Genomic DNA, 19,768 nt, shown 5'->3' on the forward strand with positions numbered 1-19,768 from the left:
ACTGGCCTAAAGTTGCAAAGACCTTCAACATCAATGAAGGCTTAATATTCGCCTTCCGCTTCAGCAGTTTTCCATATGAGATGCATCTGTCTATGTACCGTCTATGATGCTAATTTCGAAAGGTTCTAGATGTTGCATGTGAAACTTGGTGCTGGTGCAGTTGTGTAATGGGGTAGCTGAGTGCTGAAGCTATAGCATGTTGTACTCTAATGTATTTCAATTATGAAATCCTGCTTCCTTAATATGGAAATGAAATATATTATGTGCTTAGTATGAATGTCAATTAGATTAATAAATGGATTATTAATAATAGGGCAATTAGCCCGCTAATGGCCAATTAGCCTGCTAATTGGGTTTTTCTATTACAAACGGTTATTCAAAAAACACCGTGGGCGATGACCTTAGGCAACGCACACAGTTTCTAGGAATAAATTGTGTTGGATCAATGAACAATCACACATGACATTCTCTTGAAAACTGTTTGCGTTAGGCCACCTTGCGCCAACGTTTACCACATAAAAACTGTGTGTGATGGACAGCCTTTGCCACACAGTTTCTTCTACAAACCGTGTGTGATGCATTCAATAACGCAAACGATAAAATTGTTAATATCGTGTGCAATGGCAATGCTATCACAAATGATTTAACGGGGAAAATTTTGTGTGATGTACCTGTGAACGAAAACGTTTTCCTTGGTGCGACTGTGTGGGATGTATATACGAACGAAAACGTTTAGCAGGGACTGACTATGTGGGATGTACTTACGACCGGAAATGATTTCGCATGTATAATTGTATTTTTAGCACTACTGTACGTATAACAATATTTGATCGCTCGCCAGTCCCACACGACCTCATTTTGCCGAGCGTGTGTGCCAGGAGGGCATATCCCCAATGGTTTCTGGGTCGTGTGGGAAGGGCCCGCCTATCGCCCACACTCATTTGGCGACGGTTCCAAATGTCGTCGCGGAAAGGGGTTAAAAACCATTTGTATAGCACCTCGCTGTACAAGTGCGGGGGCCATAGGTTTCACTAGAGGCTTGTCTCTTGAAGGCAAATAATATGGTGGGTGAACAAATTACTATTGGGGAACGCAGTAATTTCAAAAATTTCCTACGCACACGCAAGATCATGGTGATGCATAGCAACGAGAGGGGATAGTGTTGTCTACGTATCCTCGTAGACTGTAAGCGAAAGCGTTATGACAACGCAGTTGATGTAGTCGTACGTCTTCACGATCGACCGATCCTAGTACCGAAAGTACAACACCTCCACGATCTGCACACGTTTAGCTCGGTGACGTCCCATGAACTCACGATCCAGCAGAGTGTCGAGGGAGAGCTTCGTCGGCACAACGGCGTGATGACGGTGATGATGATGCTACCGGAACAGGGCTTCGCCTAAGCACCACTACGATATGACCGAGGTGGATTATGGTGGAGGGGGGCACCGCACACGGCTAGAAACAATCAACTTGTGTGTTCTAGGGTGACCCTGCCCCCGTATATAAAGGATAAAGGGGGAGGCCGGCCGGCCTTGGGGCACGCCAAGGATAGGGAGGAGTCCTCCTCCTAGTAGGATTAGGACTCCCCCTTTCCTAGTTCAACTAGGAAGAAGGAGGGGGAAGAAAAGAGAGGGAAAGAGGGAGGGAAAGAGGGGGCGCCTCCCCCTCCTTGTCCACTTTGGACTCCCAAGGGGGGGCGGCCAGCCTATGGCCCCTCCTCTCTCTCTCACAAGGCCCATGTTGGCCCATTAGTTCCCCCGGGGGTTCCGATAACCCCCTGGCACTCCGATAATTATCCGATGACCTCCGGAACTCATCTGGTGTCCGAATATAGTCATCCAATATACCAATATTTATGTCTCGACCATTTCGAGAATCCTCGTCATGTCCGTGATCACATCCAGGACTCTGAACTGTCTTCGGTACATCAAAACACATAAACTCATAATACCATTCATCACCGAATGTTAAGCGTGCGGACCCTACGGGTTCGAGAACTATGTAGACATGACCGAGAAACGTCTCCGGTCAATAACCAATAGCGGAACCTGGATGTTCATATTGGCTCCCTCATATTCTACGAAGATCTTTATCAGTCAAACCGCATAACGATATACGTTGTTCCCTTTGTCATCGGTATGTTACTTGCCCGAGATTCGATCGTCGGTATCTCAATACCTAGTTCAATTTCGTTACCGGTAAGTCTCTTTACTCGTTTCGTAATGCATCATCTAGTAACTAGCTCATTAGTCACATTGCTTGAAAGGCTTATATTGATGTGCATTACCGAGAGGGCCCAGAGATACCTCTCCGACAATCGGAGTGACAAATCCTAATCTTGATCTATGCCAACTCAACAAACACCATCAGAGACACCTGTAGAGCACCTTTATAATCACCCAGTTACGTTGTGACGTTTGGTAGCACACAAAGTGTTCCTCCGGTACTCAGAAGTTTCATGATCTCATAGTCATAGGAACATGTATAAGTTATGGAGAAAGCAATAGCAACAAACTAAACGATCATCGTGCTAAGCTAGTGGATGGGTCAAGTCAATCACATCATTCTCTAATGATGTGATCCCGTTAATCAAATGACAACTCATGTCTATGGTTAGGAAACATAACCATCATTGATTCAATGAGCTAGTCAAGTAGAGGCATACTAGTGACATTCTGTTTGTCTATGTATTCACACATGTACTAACTTTCCGGTTAATACAATTCTAGCATGAATAATAAACATTTATCATGATATAAGGAAATATAAATAACAACTTTATTATTGACTCTAGGGCATATTTCCTTCAGTCTCCCACTTGCACTAGAGTCAATAATTTAGATTACATTGTAATGATTCTAACACCCATGGAGTCTTGGTGCTGATCATCTTTGCTCGTGAGAGAGGCTTAGTCAACGGGTCTGCAACATTCAAATCCGTATGTATCTTGCAAATCTCTATGTCTCCCTCCCTGACTTGATCGCGGATGGAATTGAAGCGTCTCTTGATATGCTTAGTTCTTTTGTGAAATCTGTATTCCTTTGCCAAGGCAATTGCACCAGTATTGTCACAAAACATTTTCATTGGACCCGATGCACTAGGTGTGACACCTAGATCGGATATGAACTCCTTCATCCAGACTCCATCATTTGTTGCTTCCGAAGCAGCTATGTATTCCGCTTCACACGTAGATCCCGCCACGACACTCTTCTTGGAACTTCATCAACTGACAACTCCACCATTTAATAAAAACACGTATCCGGTTTGTGACTTATAGTCATCCGGATCAGCGTCAAAGCTTGCATCGACGTAACCGTTTATGACGAGCTCTTTTTCACCTACATATACAAGGATCATATCCTTAGTCCTTTTCAGGTATTTCAGGATGTTCTTGACCGCTATCCAGTGATCCACTCCTGGATTACTTTGGTACCTCCCTGCTAAACCGATAGCAAGGCACACATGAGGTCTGGTACACAACATTGCATACATAATAGAGCCTATGGCTGAAGCATAGGGAATACCTTTCATTTTCTCTCTATCTTCTGCAGTGGTTGGGCATTGAGTCTGACTCAACTTCACACCTTGTAACACAAGCAAGAACCCTTTCTTTGCTTGATCCATTTTGAACTTCTTCAAAACTTTATCAAGGTATGTGCTTTGTGAAAGTCCAATTAAGCGTCTTGATCTATCTCTATAGATCTTGATCCCCAATATATAAGCAGCTTTATCGAGGTCTTTCATTGAAAAATTCTTATTCAAGTATCCTTTTATGCTATTCAGAAATTCAGTATCATTTCTGACCAACAATATGTCATCTACATATAATATCAGAAATGCTACAAAGCTCCCACTCACTTTCTTGTAAATATAGGCTTCTCCAAAAGTCTGTATAAAACCATATGCTTTGATCACACTACCAAAGCATATATTCCAACTCCGAGAGGCTTGCACCAGTCCATAAATGGATCACTGGAGTTTGCACACTTTGTTAGCACCTTTTGGATCGACAAAACCTTCTGGTTGCATCATATACAAATCTTCTTTAAGATATCCATTAAGGAATGCAGTTTTGACATCCATTTGCAAAATTTCATAATCATAAAATGCGGCAATTGCTAACATGATTCAGACGGACTTAAGTGTCACTACGGGTGAGAAGGTCTCATTGTAGTCAACTCCTTGAACTTGTTGAAAACCTTTTGCAACAAGTCGAGCTTTGTAGACAGTAATATTACCGTCAGCGTCAGTCTTCTTCTACAAGATCCATTTATTCTCTATGGCCTGCCGATCATCGGGCTAGTCAACCAAAGTCCACACTTTGTTCTCATATATGGATCCCATCTCAGATTTCATGGCCTCAAGCCATTTTGCGGAATCTGGGCTCATCATCGCTTCCTCATAGTTCGTAGGTTCGTCATGGTCAAGTAACATGACTTCCAGAATAGGATTACCGTACCACTCTGGTGCGATCTTACTCTAGTTGACCTACGAGGTTCGGTAGTAAATTGATCAGAAGTTTCATGATCATCATCATTAGCTTCCTCACTTACTGGTGTAGGAATCACTGGAACTGATTTTAGTGATGAACTACTTTCCAATAAGGGAGAGGTACAATTACCTCGTCAAGTTCTACTTTCCTCCCACTCACTTCTTTCGAGAGAAACTCCTTCTCTAGAAAGGATCCATTCTTAGCAACGAATATCTTGCCTTCGAATCTGTGATAGAAGGTGTACCCAATAGTCTCCTTTGGGTATCCTGTGAAGACACATTTCTCTGATATGGGTTCGAGCTTATCAGGTTGAAGCTTTTTCACATCAGCATAGCAGCCCCAAACTTTAAGAAACAACAACTTGGGTTTCTTGCCAAACCACAGCTCATAAGGTGTCGTCTCAATGGATTTAGATGGTGCCCTATTTAACGTGAATGCAGTCATCTCTAAAGCATAACCCCAAAACGATAGCGGTAAATCAGTGAGAGACATCATAGATCGCACCATATCTAATGAAGTGCGGTTACGACATTCGGACACACCATTAAGTTGTGGTGTTCCAGGTGGCGTGAGTTGCGAAACTATTCCGCATTGTTTCAAATGAAGTACAAACTCATAAATCAAATATTCACCTCCACGATCAGATCGTAGAAACTTGATTTTCTTGTTACGATGATTTTCCACTTCACTCTGAAATTCTTTGAACTTTTCAAATGTTTCAGACTTATGTTTCATTAAGTAGATATACCCATATCTGCTCAAATCATCTGTGAAGGTGAGAAAATAACAATATCCGCCACGAGCTTCAATGTTCATTGGACCACATACATCAGTATGTATGATTTCCAATAACTCTATTGCTCGCTCCATTGTTCCGGAGAACGGAGTTTTAGTCATCTTTCCCAAGTGGCATGGTTTGCAAGTAGCAAGTGATTCATAATCAAGTGATTCCAGAAGTCCATCAGAATGGAGTTTCTTCATGCGCTTTACACCAATATGACCTAAACGGCAATGCCACAAATAAGTTGCACTATCATTATCAACTCTGCATCTTTTGGCTTCAATACTATAAACATGTGTATCACTCCTATCAAGATTTAGTAAAAATAGACCACTCATCAAGGGTGCATGACCATAAAAGATATTACTCATATAAATAGAACAACCATTATTCTCTGATTTAAATTAACATCCGTCTCGCATCAAACAAGATCCAGATATAATGTTCATGCTCAACGCTGGCACCAAATAACAATTATTTAGGTCTAAAACTAATCCTGAAGGTAGATGTAGAGGTAGCGTGCCGACGGATATCACATCGACTTTAGAACCATTTCCCACATGCATCGTCACCTCGTCCTTAGCCAATCTTCGCTTAATCCGTAGCCCCTGTTTCATGTTGCAAATGTTAGCAACTGAACCAGTATCAAATACCCAGGCACTAATGCAATCATTAGTAAGGTACACATCAATAACATGTATATCAAATATACCTTTCACTTTGCCATCCTTCTCCGCCAAATACTTGGGGCGGTTCCGCTTCCAGTGACCAGTCCCTTTGTAGTACAAGCACTCAGTCTCAGGCTTAGGTCCATACTTGGGTTTCTTCACTTGAGCAGCAACTGGCTTGCTGTTCTTTTTGAAGTTCCCCTTCTTCCCTTTACCCTTTTTCTTAAAACTAGTGGTCTTGTTGATCATCAACACTTGATGCTCTTTCTTGTTTTCTACCTCCGCAACTTTTAGCATTTGCGAAGAGCTCAGAAATCGTCTTATCCATTCCTTGCATATTATAGTTCATCACAAAGCTCTTGTAGCTTGGTGGCAGTTATTGAAGAAATCTGTCAATGACACTATCATCAGGAAGATTAACTCCTAGCTGAGTCAAGTGGTTGTGGTACCCAGACATTCTGAGGTGTATGTTCACTGACAGAACTAATCTCCTCCATTTTGCAGCTATAGAACTTATTGGAGACTTCATATCTCTCAATCCAGGCATTTGCTTAAAATATTAACTTCAACTCCTAGAACATCTCATATGCTCCATGACGTTCAAAACATCATTGAAGTCCCGGTTCTAAGCCGTAAAGCATGGCACATTAAACTATCGAGTAGTCATCAGCTTTGCTCTGCCAGCTGTTCACAACATCTGGCGTTGCTCCTGCAGCGGGTTTATCACCTAGCGGTGCTTCCAGGACGTAGTTCTTCTATGTAGCAATGAGGATAATCCTCCAGTTACGGACCCAGTCTGTGTAGTTTTTACCATCATCTTTCAACTTAGCTTTCTCTAGGAATGCATTAAAATTCAATGGAACAACAACACGGGCCATCTATCTACAACAACATAGACATGCAAAATACTATCAGGTACTAAGTTCATGATAAATTAAAGTTCAATTAATCAAATTACTTAAGAACTCCCACTTAGATAGACATCTCTCTAATCTTCTAAGTGATCACGTGATCCATATCAACTAAACCATGTCCGATCATCACGTGAGATGGAGTAGTTTTCAATGGTGAACATCACTATGTTGATCATATCTACTATATGATTCACGCTCGACCTTTCGGTCTCAATGCCCTGAGGTCGTATCTGCATATGCTAGGCTCGTCAAGTTTAACCTGAGTATTCTGCGTGTGCCAAACTGGCTTGCATCCGTTGTATGTGAACATATAGCTTATCACACTCGATCATCATGTGGTGTCTCGGCACGACGAACTGTAGCAACGGTGCATACTCAGGGAGAACACTTATACCATGAAATTTAGTGAGAGATCATCTTATAATGCTACCGCTGATCTAAGAAAAAATAAGATGCATAAAGGATAAATATCACATGCAATCAATATATGTAATATGATATGGCCATCATCATATTGTGCCTTTGATCTCCATCTCCAAAGCACCGTCATGATCACCATCGTCACCGGCTTGACACCTTGATCTCCATCGAAGCATCGTTGTCGTCTCGCCAACTATTGCTTCTACGACTATCGCTACCGCTTAGTGATAAAGTAAAGCAATTACATGGCGATTGCATTTCATAGAATAAAGCGACAACCATATGGCTCCTGCCAGTTGCCGATAACTCTGTTACAAAACATGATCATCTCATACAATAAAATTTAGCATCATGTCTTGACCATATCACATCACAACATGCCCTGCAAAAACAAGTTAGACGTCCTCTACTTTGTTGTTGCAAGTTTTACGTGGCTGCTACGGGCTGAGCAAGAACCGTTCTTACCTACGCATCAAAAACGACAATGCGGTATAGTGATTGCTTTTTGATCTTCAGAAAGAACCCTGTTCATTGAATCCGAATAAACTAAAGTTGGAGAAACTGACACCCACCAGCCACCTGTGTGCGAAGCACGTCGGTAGAACCAGTCTCGCGTAAGCGTACGCGTAATGTCGGTATGGGACGCTTCATCCAACAATACCATCGAATCAAGAATCAACTAGTGACGGCAAGCAATATGTATATACCCACGCCCACAACTCCTTTCTGTTCTACTCGTGCATATAACATCTACGCATAAACCTGGCTCAGATGCCACTATTGGGGAACACAGTAATTTCAAAAAATTCCTACGCACACACAAGATCATGGTGATGCATAGCAACGAGAGGGGAGAGTGTTGTCTACGTACCCTCGTAGACCATAAGCGGAAGCATTATGACAACGCGGTTGATGTAGTCGTACGTCTTCATGATCGACTGATCATAGTATCGAAAGTACGACACCTCTGCGATCTGCACACGTTCAGCTCGGTGACATCCCACGAACTCACGATCCAACAGAGTGTCGAGGGAGAGCTTCGTTAGCACAACGACGTGATGATGGTGATGATGCTACCGGAACAGGGCTTCGCCTAGGCACCACTACGATATGACCGAGGTGGATTATGGTGGAGGGGGGCACCTCACACGGCTGGAAACAATCATTATGTCACGACCATTTCGAGACTCCTCGTCATGTCCGTGATCACATCATGGACTCCAAACTATCTTCGGTACATCAAAACACAAACTCATAATACCGATCGTCACCGAGCGTTAAGCGTGCGGACCCTATGGGTTCGAGAACTATGTAGACATGATCGAGACACGTCTTCGGCCAATAACCAATAGCGGAACCTGGATGTTCATATTGGATCCCACATATTCTATGAAGATCTTTATCGGTCAAACCGCATAACGATATACGTTGTTCCCTCTGTCATCTGTATGTTACTTGCCCGATATTCGATCATCGGTATCTCAATACCTAGTTAAATGTCGTTACTGGTAAGTCTCTTTACTCATTCCGTAATGCATCATCCCGTAGCTAACTCATTAGTCACATTGCTTGCAAGGCATATATTGATGTGCATTACCGAGAGGGCCCAGAGATACCTCTCCGACAATCGGAGTGACAAATCCTAATCTCGATCTATGCCAACTCAACAAACACCATCGGAGACACCTGTAGAGCACCTTTATAATCACCCAGTTACGTTGTGACGTTTGGTAGCACACAAAGTGTTCCTCCTGTACTCGGGAGTTGCATGATCTCATAGTCATAGGAACATGTATAAGTTATGGATAAAGCAATGGCAACAAACTAAACGATCATCGTGCTAATCTAACAGATGGGTCAAGTCAATCACATCATTCTCTAATGATGTGACCCCATTAATCAAATGACAACTCATGTCTATGGTTAGGAAACATAACCATCAGTGATTCAACGAGCAAGTCAAGTAGAGGCATATTAGTGACATTCTGTTTGTCTATGTATTCACACATGTACTAAGTTTCCGGTTAATACAATTATAGAATGAATAATAAACATTTATCATGATATAAGGAAATATAAATAACAACTTTATTATTGCCTCTAGGGCATATTTCCTTCAATTACTGTCAAGCAAGCGCAAAGTTATGACGATATCCAAGGCAATGGTTATGTAATATAGGCATCACGTCCGTGTCAAGTAGATCGACTCCTGCCTGCATCTACTAATATTACTTCACACATCGACTGACTCCTGCCTACATGTAGAGTATTAAGTTCATAAAGAACAGAGTAACGCTTTAAGTAAGATGACATGATGTAGAGGAATAAACTCAAGCAATATGATGTAAACCCCATCTTTTTATCCTTGATGACAACAATACAATAGGTGCCTCGCTACCCCTACTTTGTCACTGGGTGAGGTGAAGGAAATATGCCCTAGAGGCAATAATAAATTTGTTATTTTATATTTCCTTATTCATGATAAAGGTTTATTATTCATGCTAGAATTGTATTGATCAGAAACTTAAATACATGTGGGAATACATAAACAAATACCATGTCTACTAGACTAGCTTGTTGATCAAAGCTGGTTAAGGTTTCCTAACCATAGACATGTTTTGTCATTTGATAATGGGATCACATCATTAGGAGAATGATGTGATGGACACGACCCATCCATTAGCTTAGCATAATGATCGTTTAGTTTTATTGCTATTGCTTTCTTAATGTGAAATACATATTCCTTCGACTATGAGATTATGCAACTCCCAGATACCGGAGGAATACCTTGTGTGATATCAAACATCACAATGTAACTGGGTGATCATAAAGATGCTCTACAGGTATCTCTGAAGGTGTTTATTGAGTTGGCATAAATCGAGATTAGGGGTTGTCACTCCGAGTATTAGAGAGGTATCTCTGAGCCCTCTCGGTAATACACATCATAAGATTGCAAGCAAATGACTAAAGGAGTTACTCACAAGGTGATGTATTATGGAACGAGTAAAGAGACTTGTCGGTAACGAGATTGAACTAGGTATGAAGATACCGATGATTGAATCTCAGGAAAGTAACATACTGATGGACAAAGGGAATTACGTATGTTGTCATAACGGTTTGACCGATAAAGATAGAATATGTAGGAGCCAATATGGGCATCCAGGTTCCGCTATTGGTTATTTACTAGAGAGGTGTCTTGGTCATGTCTACATAGTTCTTGAACCCGTAGGGTTCGCACGCTTAATGTTCGTTGACGATATAGTGTTATATGAGTATATGTCTTGGTGACCGAATGTTTTTCAGAGTCCCGTATGAGATCACAGACATGACGAGGAGTCTCGAAATGGTCGAGAGGTAAATATTGATATATAGGACAATGGTATTTGGACACCGGAAGTGTTTCGGGATGTACCAGTAAGGAATCAGGTCACCTGAAGGGGTTCCGGGCACCCCCCGGCAAGTTATGGGCCTTATAAGCCAAAGGAGGGGACAGACCAGCCCACAAAGGGGCTGGTGCGCCCCTCCCTTGTTTGGCCAGCCCTAGGGAAGGAAAAGGGCGAGGGATAGGCCCTCTTTCCTTTCCCTCTCATCGGAGAAGCGAAGGGGGGGGCACCCTCCCCTGCCTTTCCCCGCGCTCCAAATAAGGAAAGGGGGCACGGCTTGGGAGGGACCCCTCCTACTTGGGAGCCTCCTTTGGCTACTCCTCCCTCCCTCCCACCTATATATATGTGGGGAGGGAGCGCCACACAAGGACACAACATTGTCTTAGCCGTGTGCGGCACTCCCCTCAACCGTTTACACCCCGGTCATATTTTCGTAGTGCTTAGGCGAAGCCCTGCAGAGATCACTTCACCATCACCACGCGGTCGTGCTGACAGAACTCGTCTACTACCTCGATGTTTTGCTGGATCAAGAAGGCGAGGGACGTCACCGGGCTGAACGTGTGCAGAATGTGGAGGTGCCGTACGTTCGGTACTAGCTCGGTTGGATCGCGAAGAAAGTTCGACTACATCAACCGCATTGTGAAATGCTTCCGCTTACGGTCTACGAGGGTACGTAGACACACTCTCCCCCTTGTTGCTTGCGTCTCCATGGATAGATCGTTATGTGTGCGTAGATTTTTTTGTTTTCCATGCAACGATTCCCAACAGTGGTATTAGAGTGTCGGGGAAACGACATCTATGGGATCACGTGGATCCCTTCTACGGTTTGGCAGGGAAAGAAGTATGCACAAAGAGCAGATCCAGCGATCAACGCAAGGGATTTTTACCCAGGTTCGGGCCGCTGAGAAGCATAAAATCCTAGTCCTGCTTTAGTGTATTGAGGGTTCTTGAGCTCTTGCTAGCTTCTATGCATGCAAGCTGGGCCAGAAAGTCCAAAAAAAGTCCTTTGTATCGCCTTGGGCCTCCTTTTATACCAAGGGGCTACCACAGTGGCGTACAACACATACATGAGGTGTAAAGTGGCTATAGTGCATATACTTATCCCTGTCGTCTTAGGACAAACACATTTAATGCGCCGTTTACGTGTCCCTCACTTTCTTGGGGGCGGAAAGAGAGCCTGTCCCGTCCATCGCCGCCTCACCCCATCTCAACACGTATCCAGGATGACGAGGCTCGCGGGGCCAGGCTGACAGGATAGTCACTGCGCTGGAGCGGTGGCAGGGCGGCGGGATCTTTGAACCTTGTTGTGGCCTCACAGACGTCCCTGACAAGATTCTTGCTAGGGCCTCGCAACTGTTCCCGGCAAGAATCTTGCTTGGAAGTTCGCCTTTTAGTCTTCACAAAGATCTACATGCCACCACACAGACGCCCCTAGATCTCAGTCTTAATGTTGTCGATCGTGTCAGAGCTCTCAACCTCAAGGGAGATGGTCTTGCCGTTGTCGATGGTGTCAAAGCTCTCAACCTCAAGGGGGATGGTCTCGCCGAGGCATCACTATGCAAACCATCCTGGCAAGAATCTTGTTGGGAGCCCAGCTCGTGGTCTTCTTTGGTTGTCTCGTATTTGCTTCCAGTTGTCCCTGGCAAGCCTTGCCATGGGTACGGCTGCAACTGCCCATGCACAAGTATGGAGTACTAAAGGGCCCAAACTCAAGTACACCGGCAGGAGCCCCTGATACGTCTCCAATGTATCTATAATTTTTGATTCTTCCATGCTGTTATATTATCATTCTTGGATGTTTTATAATCATTTTATATCATTTTTTGGTACTAACCTATTGACATAGTGCCAAGTGCCAGTTGTTGTTTTTTGCATGTTTTTTACATCATAGGAAATCAATACCAAACGGAGTCCAAATGCAGCGAAACTTTTTGTGGATTTTTTTATGGACCAGAAGATATCCAGTGGGCCAAAGAAGCACCTGGGGGTGCTCCGAGGGGAGCACAACCCACCAGGGCGCGCCTGGAAGCCCAAGCGCGCCCTAGTGGGTTGTGCCCACCTCGGGTGCCCCCCGAACCGCCTCTTTACTCTATAAATACCCCAATATTCTAGAAACCCTAGGGGAGTTGACGAAAATCAATTCCAGCTGCCGCAAGTTCCAGAAACCACCAGATGCAATATAGACACCATCGCGGAGGGGTCCATTATGTCCATCGGTGCCTCTACGATGATGTGTAAGTAGTTCTTTGTAGACCTTCGGGTCCGTAGTTAGTAGCTAGATGGCTTCCTCTCTCTCATTTGATTCTCAATGCAATGGTCTCTTGGAGATCCATATGATGTAACTCTTTTTGCAGTGTGTTTGTTGGGATCCGATGAACTTTGAGTTTATGATCAGATCTTTCTTTTTATCCATGAAAGTTATTTGAGTCTTCTTTTGATCTCTTATATGCATGATTGCTTATAGCCTCGTATTTCTTCTTTGATATTTGGGTTTTTTTTGGCCAACTTGATCCATTTATCTTGCAATGGGAAGAGGTGCTTTGTGATGGGTTTGATCTTACGGTGCTTGATCCTAGTGATAGAAGGGGAACCGACACGTATGTATCGTTGCTATTGAGGATAACAAGATGGGGTCTATTTCTACATAAATAGATCTTGTCTACGTCATGTCATCGTTCTTATTTCAATACTCCATTTCTCCATGAACTTAATACACTAGATGCATGGAGTAACAGTAGTAGAAGCAAGCAGGAGTCGGTCTACTAATCTTGGACGTGATGCCTATATAATGATCATTGCCTGGATATCATCATGATTATTTGAAGTTCTATGAAATTCCCAACAGTAATTCGTTTACCCACCGTTTGCTATTTTTCTCGAGAGAAGCCACTAGTGAAACCTACGGCCCCGGGTCTCTTCTTTATTATATTTGCCTTTACGATCTATTTTCCTTTGCTTTTATTTTTCAGATCTATTAAACCAAAAACACAAAAATACCTTGCTGCACTTTATTTTATTTGGCGTTTGATCTATCAATTTATTACAACTCTCTTACGTCCGTTTGCCAATTTCTGGCGCCGTTACCCGAAAGGGATTGACAACCCCTTTAACACGTCGGGTTGCGAGTATTTGTTATTTGTGTGCAGGTGCTATTTATGTAGTGTTGCTTGGCTCTCCTACTGGTTCGATAACCTTGGTCTCATCACTGAGGGTAAATACCTACCATCACTGTGCTGCATCAACTCTTCCTCTTTGGGGAAATACCGACGTAGTTCTAGCGGACATCAAAAGGAATTTCTGGTGCCGTTGCCGGGGAGACATCATCAACATCTACCAGGTTCCTAATCAGAAATCTCATCTCCTCGCAATTTACATTACTTGCTATTTGCCTCTCGTTTTCCTCTCCCCCACTTCACAACAATGACTTCATTAGCACTCCGATTGCTCCTCCCGTCACTAGTGCAGAGTCTTGTGATATTGATACCACTTTGCTGAATCTTGTTATGAAAGAAAAATTTTCCGATACTCCTAATGAGGATGCCGCGTCCCATCTTAACACATTCGTGGAATTATGTGATATGCAAAAGAAAAAAAGATGTGGACAATGATGTTGTGAAGTTGAAATTATTTCCGTTTTCTTTTCGAGATCATGCAAAAATTTGGTTTTCTTCATTGCCTCACCATAGTATCGACTCTTGGAATAAGTGCAAAGATGCTTTTATTACTAAATATTTTCCGCCCGAAAAAATATTTCCCTTAGAACACGGATCATGATTTTCAAGCAACTTGAGCATGATCATGTTGCACAATCTTGGGAAAGGATGAAAATGATGCTAAGGAATTGCCCAACTCATGGGTTAAATCATTGGTTGATCATACAATTTTTTTTACGCGGGGTTGAATTTTGTTTCTCATAATCTTTTAGATTCCGCCGCGGGTGGTACTTTTATGGAAATTACCTTGGGTGAAGCCACCAAATTTCTTGATAATATTATGGCAAATTATTCACAATGGCATACCGAAAGAGCTCCTACTAGTAAAAAAGTTAATTCGGTTGAAGAAATTTCTTCTTTGAGTGAAAAAGTTGATGCTCTTATGAAATTGGTTGCTAGTAAAAGTGCTGCTATTGATTTTAACGATGTGCCTTTGTCTACTTTGATTATGCAAAATAGTGATGCCGTAGATGTGAATTTTATCTTGGGAAATAATTTCAATAACAATGCTTATAGAGGTAATTTTAATCCTAGGCCTTTTCCTAGTAATTCCTATAATAATTATGGTAATTCCTATGGTAATCCTTCTTACAGTAATAATAGGAACACCTCTGAGCTTGAGAATAATATTAAAGAATTTGTCAACACTCAAAAAGTTTTCAATGCTACAATGGAAGAAACATTGAATAAGATTAATGATTTGTCTAGAAGTGTTGATAGAATTTCTCATGATGTAGAAAATCTCAAGATGAAAATTTTTGTGCCTAAGGTTGAGGAATCAATTAAAGCTCTTTATGTTTCTATGGATGAAAGTAAGAAAAGAACCGCTATGCTTAGAGCTAGAAGATAATTTTTAGAAAAAACATTTTCTAGTGATGGCTTTCATAAAAGTGATGAAGATCTTAAAATGATTGGTGTTTCTTCTATTGATTCCTTGTTTAGTAAAATTAAGATTGATGATAAAGGGACTGGAGAAGAGTCAACTTTAGCTAGAAGGCATCCCGATAATTCGGAGGGTGAAAATCTTGTTGAGAAAATTGATAAAAGTGGGTTTGAAGAAGTCAAAACTTTAACTAGTGATGTGCCCACTCTTTTGGATTACAAAGACTTTAATTATGATAGTTTCTCATTGATTGATTGTATTTATTTGTTGCAATCCATGATAAATTCACCTCATGCTTATAAACAAAATAAAGCTCTTACTAAACATATTGTTGATGCTTTCATGAAATCTTTGGAAGAAAAGTTGGAATTAGAAGTTTCGATTCCTAGAAAATTAGATGATGAGTGGGAACATACTATCAAAGTCAAGATTAAAAATTATGAGTGTTTTTCTTTATGTGACTTGGGTGCTAGTGTTTCTACAATTCCGAAATCTTTATGTGATGTGCTTGGTCTTACCGATATTGAAGAGTGTTCTTTAAATTTGCACTTGGCAGATTCTACTATTAAAAAGGCTTTGGGAAGAATTAATGATGTTCTTATTCTTGAAAATAGGAATTATGTGCCCATAGATTTTATTGTTCTTGATATTGATTAGAATCCGTCTTGTCCAATTATTCTTGGTAGACCGTTTTTACGCACTATCGGTGCCGTGATTGATATGAAAGAAGGCAACATTAACTTCCATTTTCCACTAAGGAAGGGTATGGAACACTTCCATAGAACAAGAATTAGGCCACCATATGAATCAATCATGAGGGAATCTGACGGATCTAGAAATAAAGATGACAAAACTTAGATCCTTGCTTTATGCCTAGCTAGGGGCGTGAAACAATAGCGCTTGTTGGGAGGCAACCCAATGAATAAAATTTATTTTTGTCTTTCGCTTTCTGTTCTTGAGTGTTGTCACAATTATGCTAATATGATGATTGTGTTTTTTGTGTCTTAATTAATTTTTGTGCCAAGTAAAGCCTTGAGGATCTTCTTGGGTGATAGTTACTTTGATCTTGCTGAAAAACAGAAACTTTTGCGCTCACCAAACTAATTTTCATTTTTAACAGGAGGGCGGTAAAATAGCAATTCATTTTGCAGAAGATTAATAAATAAATTTCACACGTTGCCCTAATTCTTCAGAATTTTTTGAGTTACAGAAGTATTCGAAACACCCAGATTGCTACAGACTATTCTGTTTTTGACAGATTTTGTTTTCTTTGTGTTGTGTGCTTATTTTGATGATACTATGGTTTTATTTGAAGAGTTTTTGCCATATAAAAGTTGGAATAAATTAGATATAATGAAAGAATAAAATATGAATTGGTTGCAATAGTACTTATAGTAGTGATTTGTTTTCTTATACTAACGGATCTCACGAAGGTTTTGTTGAGTTTTGTGTGATTGAAGTTTTCAAGTTTTGGGTGATGTTACAATGGATGAAGGAATAAGGAGTAAGAAGAGCCTAAGCTTGGGGATGCCCATGTCATCCCAAGCTATTATCCAAATAGAATCAAGCAACTAATCTTGGGGATTCCCGAGTGGCATCCCCTCTTTCTTCTAACGACCATCGGTATTTTACTCGAAGCTATATTTTTATTCGTCACATACTATGAGTTTTGCTTGGAGCGTCTTGTATGTTATGAGTATTTGCTTGTTTTTCTTTGTGTTTTAAGTCATGAATCCTTGCTGGACACACCTAATTGAGAGAGCCAAAATTATGTCATGACTTGTTAGAATTGCTCTCTATGCTTCACTTAAATCTTTATGAGCTATGGGATTGCTCTAGTGCTTCACTTATATCTTTTTGAGAATGGTGTGATTTAGTATTTTTGAAGAAATTCTCTCTTGCTTCACTTAGATTTTTTTGAGAGTTGGTAATTTTTTAAGAAGTTCTCTCTTGCTTCACTTAAATTAATTTGAGAGAAAGAAATATTATGCTCATGATCTTCACTTATATTTGTTTCAACTTATCAAAAGCAACATATGAAATTAGTCCCAAAGTGATAGATATCCAACAAGGATATAATAAAAACTTTCATGAAGATCATTGGACAAAATAAACTTGATTCCCTATAATAGTTTTGAGATATGATGATGTGATATGTGAGTCTTGTTGATAAGTAATTATGCTTTAGTAAGAATATTGGTGTTAAGGTTTGTGATTCCCTATGCAAGAACAAAAGTCTATTGTTATGCAATGAAATTACATCCTACTCGTGGTGCATTATTCGGTGTTAATTATGCTCAATGCTCGCTTATGAGATTATTCGTTTCTTGGTTGGTCGCTTCTCAATCTTTTGCTAGACTTCATTTTGGACTAAGTATGATCACTACTTGTGCATACAAAATCCTTTAAACCAATTTTGCCACATGAGTCCACCATACCTACCTATATGCGGTATTCTTTTGCCGTTCCAAGAAAATTTGTATGTGCCATCTCTAATTTTCAAAATAAATTTCTTTTGTGTGTGCTCGTACCGCTCATGAATTCGTAGGGGGTGGCTAATATATTTCCATGCTAGATATGTTATTCTCATGATGAGTGTTTATTCACTTGTCATTGCACGAGAGTAAGGCAAAGGTATTAGGGATGCCTAGTCCTGAAATGAAAAATGAATTTACTTTGTGTTGTTAAATAATAAATTCCTTGGAAAGTGTTGGTATGGAAAGCACCCATGGATACGGCTAGCCTGGAAAGTGAAAGTATGGTTGAAAAAGGAATAAACTTTAATTTTTGTTTGGGAACCGCTTATGATATATCTAGCATGGAAAGTATTGGGAACTTCTCGATCATTCTCGTTGACAGGTAAAGCATGCCTCCCAAAATGTTTTTATCTCTATGTTTTTCACTTTGAGCTCTGGCACCTCTAAAAATCCCTACTTCCCTCCGCGAAGGGCCTTTCTTATACTTTATGCAATTTTTATTTTTAATTTGAGTCTCTAATACGTCTCCAATGTATCTATAATTTTTGATTGCTTCATGCTATATTATATTCTGTTTTGGATGATTAATGAGCTTTGTTATACACTTTTATATTATTTTTGGGACTAACCTATTAACCGGAGGCCCAGCCCAGAATTGTTGTTTTTTGCCTATTTCAGAGTTTCACAGAAAAATAATATCAAACGGAGTCCAAACGGAATGAAACCTTCGGGAATGTGATTTTCGGAACGAACGTGATCCAGAGGACTTGGACCCTACGTCAAGAAAGCTACCAGGAAGGCATGAGGTAGGGGGCGCGCCTTCCCCCCAAGCCGCGCCCTCCACCCTCGTGGGGCCCACGTTGCTCCACCGACGTACTTCTTCCTCCTATATATACCTACGTACCCCCAAACTGCCAGATACGGAGCCAAAATCCTAATCCCACCGCCATAACCTTCTGTACCCGTGAGATCCCATCTTGGGGCCTTTTCCGAAGCTCCGCCGGAGGGGGCATCGATCACGGAGGGCTTCTACATCAACACCATAGCCTCTCCGATGATGTGTGAGTAGTTTACCTCAAACCTTCGGGTCCATAGTTATTAGCTAGATGGCTTCTTCTCTCTCTTTGGATCTCAATACAAAGTTCTCCACGATTCTCGTGGAGATCTATACGATATAATCTTCTTTTGCGGTGTGTTTGTTGAGACTGATGAATTGTGGGTTTATGATCAAGTTTATCTATGAACAATATTTGAATCTTCTTTGAATTCCTTTATGTATGATTGGTTATCTTTGCAAGTCTCTTCGAATTATCAGTTTGGTTTGCCCTACTAGATTGATCTTTCTTGCAATGTGAGAAGTGCTTAGCTTTGGGTTCAATCTTGCGGTGTCCTTTCCCAGTGACAGTAGGGGAAGCAAGGCATGTATTTTATTGTTGCCATCGAGGATAACAGATGGGGTTTATATCATATTGCATGAGTTTATCCCTCTACATCATGTCATCTTACTTAAAGCGTTACTCTGCTCCTTTGAACTTAATACTCTAGATGCATGCTGGATAGCGGCCGATGTGTGGAGTAATAGTAGTAGATGCAGGCAGGAGTCGGTCTACTTGTCTCGGATGTGATGCCTATATACATGATCATACGTAGATATTCTCATAACTATGCTCAATTCTGTCAATTTATCAACAGTAATTTGTTTACCCACCGTAATACTTATGCTCTCGAGAGAAGCCACTACTGAAACCTATGGCCCCGGGGTCTATTTTACATCATATTAATCTCCCATTAACAAGCTATTTCTGGTGCCGTTTTTATTTCACTTTATTTACTTTGCATCGTTATCATAAAAATACCAAAATATTATCTTATCATATCTATTAGATCTCACTTTCGTATGTGACCATGAAGGGATTGACAACCCCTTGCTTGCGTTGGTTGCGAGGATTTTATTTGTTTGTGTAGGTGCGAGGGACTCGTGCGTGGACTCCTACTGGATAGATACCTTGGTTGTCAAAAACTGACGGAAATACT

This window comes from Triticum urartu, chromosome 6A (assembly GCF_056163025.1).
Source record: "Triticum urartu cultivar PI428250 chromosome 6A, HENAU_Tu73, whole genome shotgun sequence".
NCBI lineage: Eukaryota > Viridiplantae > Streptophyta > Magnoliopsida > Poales > Poaceae > Triticum > Triticum urartu.